This window comes from Gopherus evgoodei, chromosome 2 (genome assembly GCF_007399415.2).
Source record: "Gopherus evgoodei ecotype Sinaloan lineage chromosome 2, rGopEvg1_v1.p, whole genome shotgun sequence".
In the NCBI taxonomy this organism is placed as follows: domain Eukaryota; kingdom Metazoa; phylum Chordata; order Testudines; family Testudinidae; genus Gopherus; species Gopherus evgoodei.
This window is the reverse complement of record NC_044323.1, coordinates 69010315-69033929: the sequence shown is the minus strand read 5'-3', so window position 1 is coordinate 69033929 and position 23615 is coordinate 69010315. Positions and strand designations below refer to the sequence as shown.

The following is a 23615-nucleotide window of genomic DNA, read 5'->3' as shown; positions in this document are numbered from 1 at the left end:
GAAACTGGAGAGGGTCCAGAGAAGAGCAACGAGAATGATTAAAGGTCTTGAGAACATGACCTATGAAGGAAGGCTGAAGGAATTGGGTTTGTTTAGTTTGGAAAAGAGAAGACTGAGAGGGGACATGATAGCAGTTTTCAGGTATCTAAAAGGGTGTCATCAGGAGGAGGAAGAAAACTTGTTCACCTTAGCCTCCAATGATAGAACAAGAAGCAATGGGCTTAAACTGCAGCAAGGGAGATTTAGGTTGGACATTAGGAAAAAGTTCCTAACTGTCAGGGTAGTTAAACACTGGAATAGATTGCCTAGGGAAATTATGGAATCTCCATCTTTGGAGATATTTAAGAGTAGGTTAGATAAATGTCTATTAGGGATGGTCTAGACAGTATTTGGTCCTGCCATGAGGGCAGGGGACTGGACTCGATGACCTCTCGAGGTCCCTTCCAGTCCTAGAGTCTATGAGTCTATGAGTTGGGTCCCTACCTTAGGAACCCAAATTTGAAAATGCTGGTTTATGCAGCATGCACAACATCAAACACCCAGGCTGTGGTAGAATCAGGAGCAGAACCCATATCTGCTGACTTCCACTCTCCTGTATAATCACTCAACAAAGCTGATTGCTATAGCAAGAGGATTTCCACCGTGGCACTGTCTTTGCCCTTTTGTTACTCACTGTTAGCCACGGTGATGCCATTGTTAGCCAATGCACATAGGTTACATGAGCCAACAAGCAATCGCTAATCCTTATATAGAGTAGTTTCTTCTTAGTTTAAAAGAAAAATGTAGACAGAGCCCCATGAGGACAGGAGCAATAACTTTAGGCATCCAAGTTAGAAAATGTTGGGTTTAATCTTTCTATGCCTTTGTTTCCACATCTGTAAAATGAGGATAATACTTCCTCTTTCAGCAGTAATGCCCAGAAGCACCAACTGAGATTGTGCTAGGCACTGCAAAACACAGTAGAGAATAATTACCGGCCCCAAAGAGCTTACAATCTAAGTAGACAAGACAACGTTGAGAGACAGGAAGCATTATTATCCCACAGCAAGGTCACACAGGAAGTCTGATGCAGAGCCAGGAACTGCTCCCAGATCTCCTGAGTCCCAGTTCAATGTCTTGGCCACAAGACTATCTTTTCTTTCACACTTACCTACTTTTGCAAAGAACTTTGAAAGACTCACATCCAGACATTATACGAGCACAAAGCATCACTATGGTATCTGTTACCAACTGAAGATTCACATTCCAAGATCTCATCTTACAAAAAAGCACAACAAAGCTCAGAATCTGACTCATGCATTTACAAAAACTCTATTCCGCTTCAGGTTCTACAAGGAGGACAGCAACATTTTCCAATTAATTTTTCAGAACTGAAATGATCTATATTTACAGCAACTACATGAAGCTAAAATCAGAAGGAAATTTGGTGATAGAATAACTAACTTTCATGGTGTATAATACTGGGGTCAAAATGACTCAAGAGCAGGCTAGTTTGGTTTGTTTTAAAGAAAAGCTTTTTTCACAGTATTGAAATAGCCTGTTTTGATTAAAAATATGCAGCTAGTGCGACTAGATTATACTTTCCAATGTTTTCCAATGCTTTTGGTGGAATGACACAGGAAAGTATTTCATGGCAATGCTATAATAATACTTTGCACATATTATAATGTATATTGTGTTTATAGCAGCCATGGGTGCTAGGCACTTTACAGAACGAATGGTCCCTGCCTAAAAAGCTGTCAATCTACTTATACAGCACATTTCATCAGAAGATCTCAAACCATTTTACAGAAAGTAAGTCCAGTCCCCATTTTACAGTTAGCGAAGCTAACAGCTAAGTGACTTGACTTAGCCAATGACAAACTCCTTTTGACTTCAATGAGACCAGTATTTCACCCCCGAGCTAGTGACTTCCCAGACCTCTGCTACAGCCACTAAACAGCTCTGTGTCCCCATGTTTCAGTTTTATATAATGATAATACACATTATACTGTGTTACATCAATAGGCAATGCCACGTGCAATGGCAATGCTATAAATTCTACTTGCTTTCATGTTTCTTTACCCTTTGATTCAAACAATATCTAAATAACAAGATGTGCTGAATTAAAAGGGAGATGGGATCTCTGAAAGGAAATCAGGACTCTCCTGTCCAAATCAGCAGGCTCTGCAAGAGTATACACACTGTGCTGAGTGATACATGGAAATAAATACAGAAGATAAACGATATGGCTATTTTAACAGTCTGTGGAAGATATGCGCCTGAATTCCACTAGCAGACAACGAGCTGTGTGTACACACATCCTGGAATATTTACTCTTGCTAAACAAAGAAAAACAGAACTTGTGTGCACAAAACCAAAGTATTTTAGTCAATAGACTGCTCTGAAAAATCAACCCCTAACTCTGCAGAACATTTATCAGCAGCTGAGAAAGAAAACAACAGCATGGGAGCACTAAATTCACATGATCATAACAACTAGTGGTGAGTGAAATACTGTGGGGAAAATAAGTACTAGCCTGTACTTTTATCCATCCATTAAAGAAAGCCCAAACTTTCTTTAAGGTTTAAAGAAATTTCAGGAACCCACTTTTGCCTACCATTCCATTTGCCCTAAATTCCAGGTCCTTTTGGAAGTTTGTATGGAGCAAAGGTATGCAAATTGCCCCCAGTAGCCTCATGGCAAGGGAAGGGAGGGAGGATCCCTTGTTCTTCTGAATTTACAAACATTGTGCAACATGGGGCACAACTGGGGCAAAGTCACAGAATGCAGCTGAATTTTAAAGGGTCAGTGTCTGCAAGGCCCAGTAAAGGAGTTACTACTACAGCAAAGAGACAGAAGAAAGCAAGCCAACAGCTCCTCAAAGAAGAAACCCACAACTGGAGGGAAAGGAGGCAAGTCACCCCAGCTGCCTCAAAAGAGATTCAGTAATTGGAGAGCATGACTGTGCCACCTGTTTAGCATCACCTCCAGGGATGAATCTCTCTTTACCTGCATTGAAGAGGTTGCCACCTCAATAGCACCATCTCAACCCCAACCCTAGTCCTTAAAAAATTTTTACGGGGCTTGGATTAATGGTACAACTGGATATGAGTGAGGAGGTGGGATGAGCTGGTCAAAGATGCTATTCACTATCCTAACATAAGAAGTAATTTTTCCACTCTGTTGGGCACCAGTGAGGTTTCAGCTGGATTACTGTGTCCTGTTCTAGACAGCACACTGTAAGGAAGATGTGGACAAATTGGAGAGAGTCCAGTGGAGAGCAACAAAAATGGTAAAAGGTTTAGAAAACTTGACCTATGAGGAAAGATTAAAACAACTGGGCATGTTTAGTCTTCTGAAAAGAAGACTGAAGGGTCCCCGAGAACAGTCTTCAAATATATTATGTGCTGTTACAAAGAGGATGGTGATCAATTGTTGTCCAAGTCCACTTAAGCTAGCACAAGAAGGAATTGGCTTAATCTGCAGCAAGGAGATTTGGTTATTAGGAAACTATAAGGGTAGTTAAGCTCTGGAATAGACTTCCAAGGGAGGTTGTGGAATACCCATCATACGGACAGGTCAAACAAACACCTGTCAGCAACACTCTAGGTTTACTTAGTCCTGACTCAGTGCCAAAGCAGGACTAGATAACCTTTCGGGGTCCCTTCCCACTCAACATTTCAGTGACTGTTCTGCCATTGTTGTATTGATTGTAATGTATAGCCAATTGATTGGCTATACTTGTGGTTCAATATTAACAATGTTCAAAGGACCAAATAACCTAGATCAGCCAAAGTTATTGTCTAAAGGCAAAACAGTCCAATACAGGAAAGAAATATCTAATACATCACCAATCCTTCCCAGGAACTGAGCTCTCGCAGTGTGTTGAATTCACCTTACACAGAAGATATGCTCCCCAGAATATGCCCCTAAAATCACATATATGGTGCTTGTTTACAAGTTAATTGGCACTTTAAAAGGCTGTATTCCCCAATTACTTTGTTTTTCTGATACCAAGGTGCACCCATCTTATCTCTGCTTTTCAGACACAGCATTACAGACTAGTTGAGCTATGAATGCATGACTTACCTGTACCAGGGTAGAACATCAATGTTTCTGGTCTCTGGCAGGTTTCTTATCCACCTATGCCAAATGCTGAGATTACACCTGAAGGCATTCTGCACCAAAAAATTTAAAATTCTGCACACCGTATTGTAAAATTCTGCAAAATTCTGCAAATTTTATTTGTCAAATAAATGTGGAGGCTCCAGCATAGCACTGGGGACCACAAGCCACTGGCTGCACAGAGGTGAGAGATCACTACGCAGCTCCCTCCTCTTGGGTCATAGGCTAAGCGGTGAGGCTGCACCCAACCCTGACACAATGCAAGTACCGGGCCTGTCCCAGAAACACCCTAGGGCCCTGCCCCTCCATTTCAGGTACACCAAGTATGGGTAGGCAGGCTCAGCAAGGAAGGATCCAAGTGTGAAGGGGTTTAGTGTGGGAAGATCAGGTGTGGGTTGAGAGGTTTCTGTGTGGGGCAATCTGGGTGCGGGTGGCTCAGTGAGGGATCTGGGTGTGGGGGGGATCTGGATGCATAGAAGCTTGTTGCGGGGTTCTGGGTGCAACGGTAATGGGACTCTGCAGGGAGGTCCAAGTGAAGGTAGTTCGGGCTCAGCGGGGGGGGGGGTCTTGGTGTAGGGAGGATAGAGCTTAGCAGGGGGGTCTGGGTGTGGCGAGCTCAGTGGGGGGTCCACATGCTGGGGCAGTAGGACTCAGTGGGGTGGGGATCCAGGTGCAGCTGATAGGGGCTCATTGGGGTGGTCCCAGGGGTAGTTGGGCTTGTCAGGGGGATGTAGGTGTGTGTGGCGGGGTGAGGATTGATGGGAGGGTCTGTGTATGAGGGGGTCTGGATGCACAGGGGTTGGGCGGATAGAGGAGCATCTCCCCCATACAGTGATTCCTCCCCCTGCAGCTGAGGAGCGATGGGTGCAAGAAAAGTGGGGGGAGGGGCATTTTGTAGAGCTTCCAAAGCCAGGGGAGAAATCTGGCAGTGGGTCTGACACAGTCCCTGATGCTGTGCAGGGGAGGAGGAAGTTCCAGCCTCCCCAGCCCAGCCATGACTAGCAGCTGAGCCGAATGCAGGGTAAAAGGCACCAGCGGGGTCTTTCCCAGTCCTGCCCTCTGCCCCACAGTGATTTACCTCTCTGCCGGCTGCCTTGGGCATCCAAAACATACTGCTGGGGAGGATCATATGACCACTCTTGTGGATTCCCTTTGCTTCCTCATCAGAAAGCAAATAAATCTGCAGGATACATAAATTCTGTGCATGTGCAGTGGTGCAGAATTCCCCCAGGAGTATGAGATGTAATGCCACCAGATATTGTGGGATACTTAGCATAAGTGAGCAAGAGTAAGCCTAATACACTTTACCATGATTATCCATCACAAACACACCCACACAATATTAATACCGCCCGCAGAATACATATAAATGTGGGGAGTATGTATATGTGTGTGGGTGTATGTAACCTATGTGCATGGGCTAACAATGGATCACTGTGGCTAACAGTAAGAGGGCAAAGAGCGTGCCATTGTATCTGCTGCTAGGGCAATGGTAGTAAAAGTAAAGTGATGTTCAGCATAAAGAGAGAGAGCCAAGACATTGCAACATTCAGGCTTTATTCCTTCCTCCACAAATACTCTCCTCTCTCATGAAGCACTTCCTAAAAGAAGAGTTCTCTACGTTCCTAGACATTACTCTCTACATAGGTTTAACATCATGCTCTAATATCCACTAATGGGAAGCTACTGGAACAGTGAGTGTTTCAAAAAGTATCTGATCCTAATTGTTGTCTCAATCTGTTTTCATCTCACTAAACACATCATAGCAAAATGGCTACCTATTTACAGAGTATTGTTGGATTTAACCTAGGACCTGCTCATATCTCCCTAGGGAAATCCTGCAGGAGGATCTAAGGGGGACCAAATTCCTCCTTCATTGTTCCGTTGTATGGAGAATTGGACTGCTCCTACCTCCTGCGGAACAGGACATGAGGAACTGGCCCATGAACTCTGTGGATCTCAGGGAACCTGCAGAAAGAAAGGATCATCCATTCTATCTACACTCTGGGTCTTCACATGCCCCCTTGGCCCACCATTCCATCTCTACTCTCTTCACACCAAAAAGTGTGGCACAGACTGCTTTTCCTCTAGCAGAAACACAGTTTCCAACTGGTTACAATTTATTTACCCTTTGAAATATGACAATATTAAAGCTTTCCCATGGAAAAAATGTACATCTGTGTACATGATTGAGCATTGTCACGTGTTACTGTTTTTGAGACAGAAGTGTATGCAAAATAACAGAAGAGTCTTTTAAAAAGTCTGTTCTCAGCCATGATGCCAATTAAATGCTTTTCATTAAAAATGGCAAGAAAAATTAAGCAAATGTGGCTCATTTCCTTTTTCTCCTTACTGATGTAAACTTATACAAAACTTAAGATAAGTAAGTAAATGCTGCTAGATATATATTTTAAAAAACAATAAAGAAGGAAGTTTTTAAAAAATAAAACAATGGTTTAGAAGTGAAGTATTGATTTAATTATTTCATTCCTTTAGGAATATCGCAGGTTTATTCTGCAGATTCTACTGTGTAGATCCTCTTAAATGCATTTATTTTTATTCATGCTAACTTTGAACAAAATGTATTTAAAATGGAACCTTCGTGAGAACTGCAAAATCTCCAATACAAAAACGAACACTCTATTTTCACCTTCATACAGAGAAAAGAAGCAATCTTCCTCTTAGCTCAGTCCAATAAGCAGAAGGCGTTCAATGGTGAATTTTCTCTAAACCCAAAAGCAAAGGTCTACACAAAGAGGAGATAAATCAGAGTAGCCTGAAAGGACAGATGCTCATCTGAACTGCGTGCCAGTTATTCAAACTGTAACCTTCTGAAGCTAACAACCTAACTGGTAGCAGGAATGGGAAAGGAAAGAAATTCAAACAAAACTAAAATGGCTCACAGAATGTTAAATAAAGCTAATAAACTCAGCTTTATCAACCTTGCATGTCCCTGAACAATTAAAAAAGTGTATTCTACACATGAAAGCTTTTTCAACTGAGCCCTGGTCTACACTAGAAAATTATATCAGTTTAACTACGTTGGTCAGAGGTGTGAACAATCCACACCCATAGAGGCATAGTTAAATCAACCTAACTCCGCATGTAGCACTGCTAGGTTGACAGAAGAATTCTTCCGTCAACCTAGCTACCGCCCCTCAAGGAGGTGGATTACCTACACAGACGGGAGAAACTCTCGCTTTAGCGCAGGTGGAGTCTACCCATGGCAAAGGTGTACAGCTGTACCATTCTTAGCTTAGACAAGCCTTAAGAATTCTATCCATTATATTTTTACTTACAGTCTGTACTATCTGGGCCCAATTCTCTGCAGCTCATAAGCCCCTTTAAACCATTCCAGCAATATGAAATGGCTTTCTCAATGGCTTTTTCCCTCACTACCCTAGACCACCTCTGGGAATCTAAGCTTCCTAGATGGTGCAGAATTGATGCAATGGTGCTACTCTGTTTCCCTACACAGCCCCTAAAAGATGAGTGGTGCTTGGCTGAGGATCGGAGAGTGACTAGAGTTAATTGCACTCTTCTCAGCTGCCAATGGGCTGCAAGCAGCCCAAGCAATAAGTTAGAGCAGCCCTGTGGACCAGAATACTGGGAAGCTCAAAGTTGGCTTAAGTCCACCTTCCTGTACTGAACACAGGACTGAAGTCTCAGAGAATCAGGCCTCCTAAATCCTGGGGAATTTACACAGTCTGGATACATTGTTCTAATGCAGCAAGCTTTTATAAATAAATATATATTTACAGTTACCCTCCTTCAAATTTCTTACCAAGAGAGATCACTCCATACCCACTCCCACACCCAATATGGAATCAACTTGAGATATTTACTGTTGACAGCCAGTTAAGAGATTTCACAAGGGTTTTGTAAACATCTATTGATAACTCACAACAATCAGAATTCCTATATCAATGAGGCATTGGGAAGCAACAAGACTAGCCCGCTGGTTAATTTTTCATAAGCCCTTGTAAAACAGGCTCTTGCCAAAAATGTGTGCTAAAAACAGGAAGGAAGGAGGAAAAGTATGTTTAGATGACTAATAGATTGATTTTCTGTTTAGACTGAAAATTCATCTTGGCTTATTGTGATAGGCGTTTTTTCAATCACATTATCTGGAGTCATCCCAGAGAGTGACAGTAGCTTAAAGGCTGCTCTTGGTTCAGTTTCTATCAAAAGGAGGCTGCTGACTGGGGTTCTGATAACTTTATTGCCTTACATTTTATTTGGGCTTCTCTTTTAACTCTGAAGGGAATAATGGCTTTATTTGCTTATGACTGAAAGACAATTTTTTAGGTCTCTTTTCTTTATAAAATCTGTTCAAAATATGAAATTAAAGTAAATTTTAAACAAAGAAGGACATGCAGGGCCAAATGTCATTTCCTGAACTGAGTAGTACATGTTTTACTGACAGTGAGTATTGCTGAAAGACAGACCTGGGAGAACAAAATGGGGATCTAGTTTAACTAGGTTGAAAAATAAGAACAGAATGAATTGTGAAGGGAAGGAGTGTTAGTATGGAATGCAAACACTAAAACAAAATGTAATGGGTAGAAAAGATTGGCGTAGTATCAAGAATCTGGAGAGCTGTTAGAGAGATGATGCAGATACATTCTAAGAAAAGAGACTAAAAATAACTAGTGCTCTTCTGTGTTAATGAACAGAATGCAAGAGACCAAATGAGTAGGAACAAGAGACTGCAAGCAGAAGGCTTAGAACAGCATTACAGCTGAACAAGCACAAGGCTCACGACCCACTGGCTCAGCTGCTGCTGCCTTATAGTTTCCTCGGTTCGGGTAGCAATTTCATTCCTTGTTTTGTTTTTATGAAGTTACAGCCACCTGCTGGCAGTATGCTCTCATTGCTACCCTGATAGCTTGGTAAACCTTTCATATGAAGAAACCACATCACCAAAAACTCCCATGACCCTGAATATTTCCAGACTATGTACTGATCTACAGATTTGGTTAGTTTACTTGTCTTTTGCTGATTTCCAATGTGACTAGGCAGATAGAAATAGCCCTATCTTAAGGCTGATCTACCTATCAAAATTAGAGCCCCCCTGTACCACTGCTTTTGTGAAACTTCCCTGCTGGGGTGGTGGGGCTGGTGTGTGTATATAAAGTCCTTGACAAATTTGGAATCCACTGGAGCAATAAGAAAGCTAAAGTCAAATTAATCAGAATAGATTCCCTAGATGAGAGACAGTCATTGCAGCTGAACAAACCTTTAGGGAGTAAAGTTGCCCTTGAAAAATATTTGATGAAGCTGCTGCGCTCAAAAAGGAAAAAAGCAATGAATAAAATAGCCAGCCAAATGTAGAGGGCCCCACTGGCTCAGTTTGTTAAGCAGGCTGGAAAGAAGACTTTGCTAGGGAGACTTTTGTTTTAAATAGATTATAAACAACCAAAAAAAAAAAAAAAGACAGCTCTGGCGGCCTGTCCTACTGAGCAGCAATAATAATGGAAAAGCTGTGTCTAGTAATAGCCTTTATAGTTATGGATGCTAACTTAGGCATAGTCAAAGCACATGCTTCAGGATATACACTGATCACTGCAAAGGGCAGGAAGGATTTCTTCCGCAGACTTCCATGCAAAATATGTATGTTATAGGGCTTTTGCAGTTACAAGGTATAGGTGGCATCACTGGCAAGTGCTGGGGCTTGGCCCGTCCCTGGATCAAGCCCTTTATCAAAATACGGTCTTTGCCATAATAAAAGTTAGGAGCACACTGTCTAAAAAGAAAAAATCTAAAGAAATATCTGGCAGCTTTCGCACATCTTCTAACTCAATGGAAAATTAGAGCAAGACACACTAACTTCATACTCACCCCAAGAAATAGTCTGTATTTGAAAGAAAAAAATCACAAGTGTTTGCAAGGACTGTTAATTTTGTTGAGAAATTTTTAAATACTCTTTTGTGCAGCATTAACATAAAAAATGGCTAACACAAAATGGATGCAACTGACCTAAAAATTTCTAGGATGAGAATTTGGAGTTGTATGGAACATTTTTAAGGTAGCTGAACATTATGAATTTAGTTATGATTCTGACGTGTGGATTTGTATGTGATTGCATGGAGTCTATGTTATCCAAACTTTCCACCCAGTTTCAAATCTTCTGGCAAAGAGGTGGGGCATTGTGTTGTGTGTGTTATTTTAATAACTGTAGCAATCGGTTTCTCAAACAGGCAAAAAGTTATAAATAACACATCCTTTTTTGTCATGGCCATACTCCTCATAATGCAATTATACTGCCTCACACTGTTATACTGTCAGAACTCCAAATAAGCAGAGCCAGGCCTATAGGATGCTTGGATAGGAATCCTCCAACAAAAATATACAATGCTGCAGGATGGGTTGCTAGCAATTAAGTAAGGCTACATCTTCACTACCCGTCGTATCGGCGGGTAGCAATCGACTGCTCGGGGATCGATATATCGTGTCTCATCTAGACATGATATATCGATCCCCGAACGCGCTTATATCGATTCCGGAACTCCACCAACCCCAACGGAGTTGCAGAGTCAACATGGGGAGCCGCGGACATCGATCCCGCACCATGAGGACGATGAGTAATTCGATCTTAGATACTTCAACTTTCACATAGCTGAAGTTGCATATCTGAGATCGATTTTCCTCCATAGTGTAGACCAGCCCTAAGTGACACTCTTTCCTCTGAGCCAGTACAACTAATACCCCAGACAAATGTTAGGATATATTGTTCTGTTGGACGTGTCATCCTGGAGACAAGACATAAAACTGAAGTCCAGACTACTAGTAGTCATGAAAATTCCCATTCCTGTGAGTCAGATCAAATTACAATCTGAATAATTACATTCTGCTTGACTTACCTTCCCCTGCAGTTTCATTTGGATATGTAGTCTTCTTTGCTGCCTGGTCTATATGCTGTGCAGGAGTCCTGCACATTGTTAAATAATGGCTGCACTCTTCCCCACAGACTGAGACCTTTCAGTGGGGATTTTAGCTGCATTTCACTGGCGGAGTTATTCGCACACATATTTTATAGAGCACTCTGAGATCCTAAGGGATGAAAGATGCTATATAAATGTAAATTGTTGCTGTTGTTATGCATGAACTATAGCCAGGTTTTAAACTAGACTGACTATGAAAGATAGCATCCCTTCTGACCTTTACTGATGAGAACCACTAAGATTAGAAAATCTCTAAACTGTTTGGACATGAAGACAAACTCCAGCTCTCAGCCTCTGGTGGGTAATAGCTTTACTCAAGGTGAGAGAATTTCCTAAGACAACAAAGAACAGAGCTCGAGGCAGCATGGTCAAGAAGTTGGGATCGTGGCCCCCCAAATCCAGAGACCTGCGTTCTGCTCTGCCAATAGCTTCCTCTATGACCACGGTCAAGTCATTTGACCTCTTTTTTCCCTCCCACCCATTGCTGGGCTTGTCTATCTACATTTTAAACTCTATCAGACGTTATGTGTGTATAGTGCTTGCTACAATGGCACCTTTATCTCAGGTGGGGGCACTAGACTCTACCACAATAAAAACAATAAACAAGAATAATTACCAAGCAAGAATCAAATGTGCCATAACATCTGCTTTAATCTATAGCCTGGGAAGATTCTTCTCTTCATTCAGTCAGCCTCAAAAATTCTGTACCTTTAGCAAGTGTTAGAGAGGACTACAACTAGATCTGACTATTATTAGCTGAAAGAGGAATATGGCTATCAAGAGACACGCAATCAAACTAACTTGCTAACTATTTCTTATCTCTCACTTTAATAAATCTTGACATTCTTACAGAAATCATTGCTTAATGTGTGATTAGTGATGATGAAAATATACAAATGCATGTAATTATATTAGTTAGAAAGCACTGAATCTTAGTGAATAGTCAGATTATCCAACTGGCAAGACTCCCAAGAGTTCTGACACAAAGCTTCTGAATTATTTTTATATGAAATTTTACTACCAAAGGTGTATTCCTATTTTTTCAGCAGACAAGAGCCTAAAGAAAATGCTTTTTCATTAGCATTCTTATTTGAAAGGTGAAATAAAAGAATGACTAATTAATCAGTTCACAGGTGGCATCCTGGCTGTTTGCCAGAATACATAGGGGTGTTATACAAGCTACAGTACTTCAGCACACCTATTGAACTAAATTCACTCCTGGGGTAATTCCATAGGAACGTAATATGATGGCACTATGCATCACACTGGTAGTCAATGGGGTTATACTATGGATGGAATTGACCCATTTTGCTATTAACCAAGATGGTTAGGGATGCAACCCCATGCTCTGGGTGTCCCTAAACCTCTAACTGCCAGAAGCTGGGAATGGACAACAGGGGATGGATCACTTGAATTTGTCCTGTTCTGTTCATTCCTTCTGAAGCATCTGGCATTGGCCACTGCCAGACACAGGATACTGGGTTAGACAGACCTTTAATCTGACCCAGTATGGCTATTCTTATAGCTGCCAGTAAGTTACCTGTTCCTGCTGTGCTGAGTCAATCTCTTCTGAAACACTCTTCTTCTCATGTGGTTATTCTAAAATATTATGAAGTATGAATTTAATGCTTGCAAAGATGCAGAAACTAGCACCTCTGAACTGAACTGCATATGGCTTCCCCACCCATACAGCTCTGCTAATACTCCTCACTTTTGACACAAAATACCTCTGCTGTTCTATTCTTGTATAGAGATTATCAGTCAAGCACTGGATTTTTTTATATGTACAGATGTCCCTTAGGAAGAGACCAAATATATCATGACTTTATGACTCATGACCTAGGACAGGATTTCAGTCTATTCTAGAGACGGGAAAGACCAGTGCATTGATACTTAGCTCTCTCAATGTGATTCTGAACAGCGGCTTACTCATGATGGATTCATCGTTACAGAAATCACCCTATGTCATTTACTATACACAGCCACAATGGCAGCTTCAGGCATAGGCTGAGTACACTGTTACCTGAGAGGTCACGTTCCAACTGATGTCAAAATGTCTCTGAAGTTGAACACAACCTGTCCAGTTCTACAGTATCATGCCAGTGTCAGCCAGTATTTTGAGCTTTATCCTCCTACATGCCTCACAAGTGTTGTACAAATATAGTCCAGGAAACTAGGCTCAATCTTTCCTCCCTCCGCTCTGTGCACATGCCTCATTTTTGTATAATATAGCAGGTCTGGACAGAGAGGCAGCATATTTAGCAGGCACACCATCTCAGAAGTGTAGGACTACTGTGGGGGCAGGATGAGAAGGGAAAGGAAGAGAAACAGGAGAGAAGGTGAAAGCATGGGAGAAAAGATGTACTGATGCATGAGAGAAAGGGGTGGGCCCTGTGTGGGTAAAGCAAGAGATAAAATAATGGAAAGATACAGAGAGGAAGGGTGAAAGAAAACTGGAAAAGAACAACTGAATAGAGAAAAGGAATGAAAGTAGGACAGAGCAGAAGAAAAGGCAAAATTAAATTATTAGTATTTTACCATATTTTATTACAATCAATTAAAAGTGTCCAAATTTTGTTAAGGATAAATATAGTTGACTTTTTTATATTTGACTTGGATGGAAGTAGGGGTTGAAGAACAAATTCTATGTACGGCATTAATATGTCTAAGGCTGGCACTGCATAATTCTATGCAAAGGTCAGGTGTCTAGTCTGATTCTTTATATCTGCCAGCAGTCTTTGATATTGCAGATAAGCTATTACTCCTCACTCCTTGCCAGGGGTAGATTGAGTCACAGTTAAGCAGTTCTGTTATTTTCTCTCAAACAGGCCCCAGAAGGCGATATTTAGTTATTGCTCATCTGCCCCAAAGACTCTTATGTGCCATAGGGTTTTTTCTTGTCATTCTTCCCATTTAACATGTCTGAGAAGCCAAAGTGGAAGCTAGTGAGACAACTTGGGCTACTATGCCATCAATGTGCAAATGACATTCCACCTTGTGTTTCTTTTGCATTGGACTGTAATGATGCAGTAGTTTTCCTTTCTCAGTTCTAAGCTAAAACAGGGGCTTAAGATAAAAGTGAATTGTCTGAAGCTCAAGGCAAGTAACATGCAAGTGATGCTGGTAGGTTGGGGAAAACATTCATAAGTTTTGTCAGAGACACTTACCTTCTCTATTGAGGGACTAAGATCATCTTTTACTAACTACATTTGCAGTTTGGAGGTCTTTCCAGATTCCCACAGAGCAGCCATAGGAGCCTATTTTTCTATTTGCTCTTTGCTAAAAGGTCATATCCTTTCCTCTAGGGTGAAGATATCACCAGTTACCCTTGCCAGAACAGATTATTGCCATGATTCTATATGTGACTATCCTTTAAGACTATTCAGAAATTTCAACTAGCACAGAATTGAGTTGCCTGCTTACATGGTGGGGCTTCTCATGTGAAATATATTACACCCAGATAGACCACACTCACTAACAGTTTGTTTCTGTATCCAGCAACAGATTGTGCCCTATAAATCCATGTATATGTTGGCCTTGGCTTTTCTTAGAGTCCACCTTTCTCCTGGCGCACTGTGCTAACAATTGAGATAATCTGAAATGCTCTAATAGTCCCCACATTTGAACTCAAGGAGGCTGAAGACAGAAGGTTCTCAATGGAAAGCCTTTGGCTTGCGCATTCATTTCTGTCATGGGCCAACAAAGTGCAGGCTTTCTAGGTTTCAGAATATACTGCAAGTCTCATCTTTTTAATGAGGCCCTTGTTTGAGAATGGTGGTTTAGGGAAGGGGAGGGCTGAGTTTTATTTGTGAAAGGAGATAGCAGGGGTGGGATTAGTTGAACTTTGGACAATATTGGTATTTAATGACTGAATATGCCTTAGAGGCTGCACTGGCACGTTTTGAACGAATTGGGGGAAAAACCATCATATTTAATTTTCCTCATCCTCATCAAACGTACTCATTCAAGATCAAATAAGATTTATCTCCTCTTAGTCTGCCCTGACAGGTTGAGATTTTCAAAGCAGTGTAAGGGGTTTAGACACACCTTCTATTCCTTTTAATGGATACTGTGTGTCTAAATTCTTGACACAGCCCTGAATAATCTAAACCAGAGCTGTTATTTGATTTTGGGATCAAAATCATTGGCCTTTATGTCTAACTTTGTAATTGTTTGAATGTGGTAATTCAGAATGGTGGCTACTACCATCACATAATAGTATTATCCTGTATTACCCTGTAAGTGGTTTCAAAGCAGACCTGATGCAATCTGATATCCGCTTCAAAAATTAACATGATTTAGTAAGAAATCAACTCCACTTCTGGGTAAAACACTGAAAAGCTCTGAAAGTGAATTAACTGCCTATTTGACATCCAAAAATCTCTCAAGAAAGTTTTTCCTGAATTAAATAACCTGTGCTTTCTGAATGGAAATGAGCAATATTGAGAGAAAGTTGAAGGAAATGCAGTTTTCGTACTAAATCAATTTGCTGCCTGAATCAGCTCTACAGGAACTCAAGAATTTCCCTTAAGAGATTTCATAATCCCACAGTTAAGGGACCTGGATACATCCCAGCTAACCTGTTAACAACTGTTTGGGAAAGTGCTGAACTTACTCTCTCAATTGTCTTGTCAAATATTGTCTGTTGGATTGCGTGCACTTCATCAGCAGTATATACCACTGATCAGGGGATTACACTCAAGCAGAGTGAACTCTGCAAAATATCTTGCCAGAAGCTTTTTTCTGTTCACCTGCTGAGGAATTTTAAGAGTATCATAAGACAGGATGGGCCATCACATTTAGATGTGCATACGACACTGATGACTACCTCCAGAACCTAAGAACTGGTACATAGGGTATATCTCACTAGATCACACATCCCACACTATGGGTATGTCTACACTACGGGATTATTCCGATTTTACATAAACCGGTTTTGTAAAACAGATTGTATAAAGTTGAGTGCACGCAGCCACACTAAGCACATTAATTCGGCGGTGTGCGCCCATGTACCAAGGCTAGCGTCGATTTCCAGAGCGTTGCACTGTGGGTAGCTATTCCATAGCTATCCCATAGTTCCCGCAGTCTCCCTCACCCCTTGGAATTCTGGGTTGAGATCCCAGTGCCTGATGGGGCAAAAATCATTGTCGCGGGTGGTTCTGGGTACAGCCTCACCCCTCCCTCTCTGAAAGCAGCAGACAACCGTTTCGCACCTTTTTTCGTGGGTGAACTGTGCAAACATCATAGCACAGCAAGCATCGACCCTGCTCAGATCAAGACCGCAATCATGGACATTGTAAACACCTCGCGCATTCTCATGCAGTCTATGCTGAACCAGGACCTGCAAAGCCAAGCAAGGAGGAGGCGGCTACGGCATAGCGGCAATGAGAATGATGAGGACATGGACACAGAATTCTCTCAAATCTCAGGCCCCTGCGCTTTGGAGATCCTGCTGGTAATGGGGCAGGTTCTAGCCACTGAACACTGATTTGGGGCCCGGGAAACAAGCACAGACTGGTGGGACCGCATAGTTTTGCAGGTGTGGGACGATTTGCAGTGGCTGCAAAACCTTCGCATGCGTAAGAGCACTTTCATGGAACTTTGTGACTTGCTTTCTCCTGCCCTGAAACGCCATAATATCAAGATGAGACCAGCCCTCACAGTGGAGAAGCAAGTGGCAATAGCCCTCTGGAAGCTTGCAACGCCAGACAGCTACCGCTCAGTTGGGAATCAATTTGGAATGGGAAAATCTACTGTGGGGGCTGCTATGATGAAAGTAGCCAAAGCAATCATTAAGCTGCTGCTACGAAAGGTTGTGACTCTGGGAAACATGCAGATCATAGTGCAATGGGATTCCCTAACTGTGTGGGGGCGATAGATAGAACCCATATCCCTATCTTGGCACTGGAGCACCAGGGCACCCAGTACGTAAACCAAAAGGGGTACTTTTCAATGGCTCTGCAAGCACTGGTGGATCACAAGGGACATTTCACCAACATCCACATGGGATGGCCGGGAAGGGTTCATGATGCTAGTGTCTTCAGGAACACTACTCTGTTTAAACAACTGCAGCAAGGGAATTACTTCCCAGACCAGAAAATAACAGTTGGGAATGTTGAAATGCCTGCAGTTATCCTGAGTAACCCAGCCTATCCCTTGATGCCATGGCTCATGAAGCCATACACAGGCAGCCTGGACAATAGTCAGGAGCTGTTCAACTACAGGCTAAACAAGTGCAGAATGGTGGTAGAATGTGCATTTGGCCGTTTAAAGGCGCGCTGGTGCACATTACTGACTCGATCAGACCTTAGCCAAACCAATGTTCCCATTGTTATTGCTGCTTGCTGTGTGCTCCACAATCTCTGTGAGAGTAAGGGGGAGACCTTTATGGCAGGGTGGAAGGCTGAGGCAAATCACCTGGCCGCTGATTACGCGCAGCCAGACACCAGGGCGATTAGAAGAGCACACTACGAAGTGGTGCACATCAGAGAAGCTTTGAAAACGAGTTTCATCACGGGCCAGGGTACGGTGTGACTGTTGTGTTTGTTTCCCCTTGATGAACCACCCCACCTTGATTGACTCATTCCTTGTAAGCAACCCACCCTCCCTCTTCGATTACAGCTTGCTTAAGGAAATAAAGTCACTATCGTTTAAAAATCATGTATTCTTTATTAAAAAGTCATTATAAAAAGAGAGAGAGAACTGACAAGGTATCCCGGATGTTGTTTGGGAAGAGGATAGGAGGGAAGGAAAAGGCCACTAAAAATATTTTGAAGTAATGACAGCCTTTTGGTTGGGCTGTCCACGGGGGTGGAGTGGGCGGGTGCACGAAGCCTTACACGTCTGGGTGAGGAAGATATGGAACATGGTGAGTAGTGAGGGTGGTTACACAGGGGCTGCAGCGGCACTTTGTGACCCTGCTTCTCTTCCTGAAGCTCCACCAGACGTCGGAGGATGTCCGTTTGATCACGCAGCAGGCCCAGAGTTGCATCCTGCCACCGCTGATCTTCCTGCCTACACCTCTGATCTTCCTGCCACCACCTCTCATCTCGAGTGTCTCTTCTTTCCTCATGTTCGTCCCTCCTATCCTCACGTTCACTGGCATCTTTCCTGTAATTTGCTACCACGTCCTTCCACTCATTCAGATGAGCTCTTTCATTGTGGGTCACTTCCATGATTTCCTAGAACATTTCACCTCGCATCTTTTTTTTCTCTACCTTATCTGAGATAGCCTTTGGGATGGAGTAGGGAGGCTTGAAAAATTTGCAGTTGCATGAGGGAGGTAAAAAAGGGAGAGAAGTATTTTAAAAGATACATTTTACAGAACAATGGTTATACTCTTTCACAGTGAACAACACTATTCACCTTAGATAGCACATGTGATTTCACTACAAGGCCGCATTTTGCATCTTAATATTGAGTGCCTGCGGCTCTAGTGTTGGAGATCTCACAGACGCAGGTCCAGCCAGCAGAATTCAGCTTGCATGCGGCCATGGTAAGCCATTGTCTTTCGGCTTCTGCAGCCTTCATATACACAGTGCCCTCCTTTCCCGAATACCAAGCAAAGCCCGTTCAGTGCTGCTTCCTTCCTGTTAACATGCAGCAGCAGAGACCACCCCCCCATCCAATTCTCTGGGACGATTGCTTTACCCCTCCCCCCACCGCATGGCTGGTATCATGGAAGATCACTGCTAATCACCCCCTTTCCCCCACCACCGCGTGACTGGTAGCAGGGAAGATCCCTGCTAGCAAAATGTGAAAAAGCTCAGCGCCATTACCCTCCTCCCCTCCCCCCGCCTGGCTACGTGCAAGGAAGGATTTCTTTTAAGCAACAGGCAAACAGCCCAGTAGGAATGGCCATCTCTGTCCCCTTAATTAAATTCCTGAATTTCAACCAGGTTACTATGAACGATATCACTCTCCTGAGGATAACACAGCGAGATAAAGAACAGATGTTGCTTGAATGCCAGCAATCACTGGGATCATACGCAGCTTGGCTTTGTCATGCAATGATACCAGATTACTTGCTACACGCATGGCGTGGTCAAGTGTCCTACCATGGTGGACGGAATAAGGCTGCCTTGCCCAGAAACCTTCTGCAAAGGCTTTTGGAGTACCTCCAGGAGAGCTTCATGGAGATGTCCCTGGAGGATTTCCCCTCCATCCCCAGACATGTTAACAAACTTTTCCAATAACTGTACTGGCCACGAATGCATCCCAAGTCCTCAGGGCAAATCAATCATTAAAAAACATTTGCTTTGAAACCATGTTTTATATTTACAAAGGTACACTCACCAGAAGTCGCTTCCATGGCTTCATTGTCTGGGCTAGTGGCTTGGGAGGGCTGGGAGGGTAATTCCGTCTAGGTGAGAAAAAGCTCCTGGCTGTTGAGGAGAACAGAGTGCTGTGCGCTCTCTGCAAGCTCATCCTCCTCTTCCTGCCCCTCATCTTCCCTGTCCACAGAATCCTCAGGCTTGGCTGAGATTACCAAGCCCACCTCGGAATCCACGGACAGGGGTGGGGTGGTGGTGGCGGACCCCCCTAGAATTGCCTGCAGCTCAGTGTAGAAACGGCATGTTTTTGGCCCTGCCCCAGACCTTCCGTTTGCTTCTTTGTTTTCTGGTAGGTTTGTCTGAGCTCCTTAACTTTCACTCTGCACTGCACTGAGTCCCTGATGTGGCCTTTCTCTGTCATGGCCTTGGACATTTTTTCAAATGTTTTTTCATTTTGTCTTTTGGAACGGAGTTCTGTTAGCATGGAATCCTCTCCCCATACAGCGATCAGATCCAGTACCTCCCGTGTGGTCCATGCTGAAGCTCTTTTTCGATTCTCAGGAGACTGCATTGTTACCTGTGCTGATGAGCTCTTCGTGGTCACCTGTGCTGGTGAGCTCTCCACGCTGGCCAAATAGGAAATGAAATTCAAAAGTTCGCGGGGCTTTTCCTGTCTACCTGGCCAGTGCCTCCAAGTTCAGATTGCTGTCCAGAGTGGTCACAATGGTGCACTGTGGGATACTGCCTGGAGGCAATACCATCAATCTGCGGCCACACTAACCCTAATCCGATATGGTTATACCGATTTCAGCGCTACTCCTCTCTCCAGGAAGGAGTACAGAAACTGGTTTAAAGAGCCCTTTATATCGATATAAAGGGCCTCGTTGTGTGGACAGGTCCAACATTAAATCAGTTTAACGCTGCTAAAATCGGTATAAACGCGTAGTGTAGACCAGGCCTATGTTAAGTTGACTCGCTCTTTTAAAAGGTTTTTATGTACCTGGAACTGTATGAATAAGTAAAACAGAATATCCGGCACAGACAACCCAGGAAGTTTTTGGAAAGTGTAGGGGACAAGGGGCCGGTTTTGTTCAATATCTTCATTAATGATCTGGAGGATGGTGTAGCTAAGGGTTAATGTCTCTTTCACCTGAAGCACCTGACCAGAGGACCAATCAGGAAACCGGATTTTTTCAACTTTGGGTGGAGGGAATTTTGTGTCTAAGGTCTTTGTTTTCTGTCTGCCTGCTTTCTCTGAGCTTTGGAGAAGTAGTTTCTGAGATCAGATAGTAAGTTATATGGTTTCTTTTCTTTGGTATTTGCATGAATATAAGTGCTGGAGTGCTTTGATTTGTATTCTTTTTGAATAAGGCTGTTTATTCATATTTCTTTTAAGCAATTAACCCTGTATTTTGTCACCTTAATACAGAGAGACCATTTGTATGTATTTTTCTTTCTTTTTTATATAAAGCTTTCTTTTAAGACCTGGTGGAGTTTTTCTTTACTTCAGGGAAATTGAGTCTGCACTCACCAGGGAATTGGTGGGAGGAAGAAATCAGGGGGAGATCTGTGTGTGTTGGATTTGCTAGCCTGATTTTACATTCCCTCTGGGTGAAGAGGAAAGTGCTTTTGTTTCCAGGACTGGGAACGGAGAGGGGGAGTCACTCTGTTTGGATTCCCAGAGCTTGTATCTGTGTATCTCTCCAGGAGCACCTGGAGGGGGGAAGGGAAAAAGGATTATTACCCTTTGTTGTGAGACTCAAGGGATTTGGGTCTTGGGGTCCCCAGGGAAGGTTTTTCAGGGGGACCAGAGTGCCCCAAAACACTCTAATTTTTTGAGTGGTGGCAGCAAGTACCAGGTCCAAGCTGGTAACTAAGCTTGGAGGTTTTCATGCTAACCCCCATATTTTGGACGCTAAGGTCCAAATCTGGGACTAAAGGTATGATAGGCCTATGTTAAGTTGACTCGCTCTTTTAAAAGGTGTTTATGTACCTGGAACTGTATGAATAAGTAAAACAGAATATCTGGCACAGACAACCCAGGAAGTTTTTGGAAAGTGTAGGGGACAAGGGGCCGGTTTTGTTCAATATCTTCATTAATGATCTGGAGGATGGTGTGGACTGCACCCTCAGCAAGCCTGCAGATGACATGAAACTGGGAGGAGTGGTAGATACGCTGAAGTGTAGGGATAGCATACAAAGGGACTTAAACAAATTAGAGGATTGGGCCAAAAGAAATCTGATGAGATTTAATAAGGACAAGTGCAGAGTCCTGCACTTAGGACAGAAGAATCCCATGACCTGCTACAGACTAGGGACCGAATGGCTAGGCAGCAGTTCTGCAGAAAAGGACCTAGGTGTTACAGTGGATGAGAAGCTGGATATGAGTCAATAGTGTGCCCTTGTTGCCAAGAAGGCTAACAATATTTTGGGCTGTATAAGTAGGGGCATTGCCAGCAGATCAAGGGATGTGATCATTCCCCTCTAATTGACATTGATGAGGCGTCATCTGGAGTACTGTGTCCAGTTTTGGGCCCCACATTACAAGAAGGATGTGGAAAAATTGGAAAGAGTCCAGCAGAGGGCAACAAAAATGATTAGGGGGCTGAAGCATGTGATTTATGAGGAGAGGCTGAGGGAACTGGGATTATTTAGTCTGCAGAAGAGAAGAATGAGGGGGGATTTGATAGCTGCTTTCAACTACCTGAAAGGGGGTTCCAAAGAAGATGGATCTAGACTGTTCTCAGTGGTACCATATGATAGAACAAGGAGTAATGGTCTCAAGTTGCAGTGGGGAAGGTTCAGGTTGGATATTAGCAAAAACTTTTTCACTAGGAGAGTGGTGAAGCACTGGAATGGGTTACCTGGGGAGGTGGTGGAATCTCCTTCCTTAGAGGTTTTTAAGGTCAGGCTTGACAAAGCCTTGGGTAGGATGATTTAGTTGGGGATTTGAGCAGGGAGTTGGATTAGATTACCTCTTGAGGTCACTTCCAACCCTGGTATTCTATGATTCTATGAAAATTAATCCCAACAACAGTATTGATATGGTCCAGAAAAAAATGATCTGTGAAATGTCTGAAAATTAGAAAAGTAACGTTTTTCTACAGATTCTCTTTCCTTTTCTCTCTTCTTTCCCCTCCACTCCCCCCCCCCCCGCTTAAGAACACAAAAACAGCTATTCTGGGACAGACCAATAGTCCATCTAGCCCACTACACTGTCTTTTAACAAGGGCCAATGCCAGGTGCTTCAGAGGGAATGAACAGAACAGGCAATCATCGAGTAATCCATCCCCTGTCATCCACTCCTAGCTTCTGGCAGTTAAGTGCTAGGGACAACTAGAGCATGGGGTTGCATCTCTGACCATGTTGGCTAATAGTCATTGATGGGCCTAAACTCTATGAACTTATCTAATTCTTTTTTTACCCCAGCTATAGTTTTGGTCTTGACCACATCCCTTGGCAACCAGTTCCACAGGCTGACTGTACATTGTGTGAAGAAATATTTCTTTTTTTTTTTTGTTTTAAACCTGCTGCCTATTCATTTCACTCTTTTCCAGACATCTGAACATGGATCTTGCCTTATATCACCTAACCATCATGCATTCATTATGGGGAAACACTATTTGTCCTATCCCTAATCCTGTACCCTTTTTCTTTAGTACATGATTAGCACCCCACACATCTTTCATTTATTTATATCCCAATGTGTCTAATGTATCCTTATCAACAACAGTGCCTTTTGGATTTCCTGGAAGCCTTTCTTCACAATCTTAATCTTTCTGACCAGGAAAGAATTAACAATTTAGAGCTAACATGAAGTATTCTGCATCCCTTTCCCCTTGCCTATGATGACGATGCCTGTATTGTTTGCTTTCATTACATCCACATTTCATATCAATAAATCAACTGCCCTGGTCAATTAAGATATTTTGTTTTCAAGTGTAGTAGCATAAGGGAACAGTTAGTGGCTGGGATTTTTGCTTGAGTGGTCTGATCTCCCTTCAAAATGTCACCTAAGATGTCACACAGTTCACAAATTTGCATTTCATCCTTGCGCAGGGGCCATGCTAATCTTCTCTCCCAGAACAAGACAGAATAACAAAGAACAGAAGTGTAATCATTAATAGAAAATGGTGGGGGAAGATATGGGTCCCTTGCAAGGATAAGAAAAGGGTGAATAAATGCTCTTGATTCACTTTGGGAGTCTCTTTTCTTTCTTCACATACCCTTTACACACGCACCTTCACCAGCCTCTGCAGAAACCTGTAACCAGGAGAACTGGTGTCTCAGC

General features: G+C 42.8%; 1 pseudogene; it reads right to left on the bottom strand.

Moving 5' to 3' along the window:
* Positions 1-23338: 23338 nt before the first annotated feature.
* LOC115647305 lies at positions 23339-23404 on the bottom strand (annotated as a pseudogene).
* Positions 23405-23615: the final 211 nt, after the last annotated feature.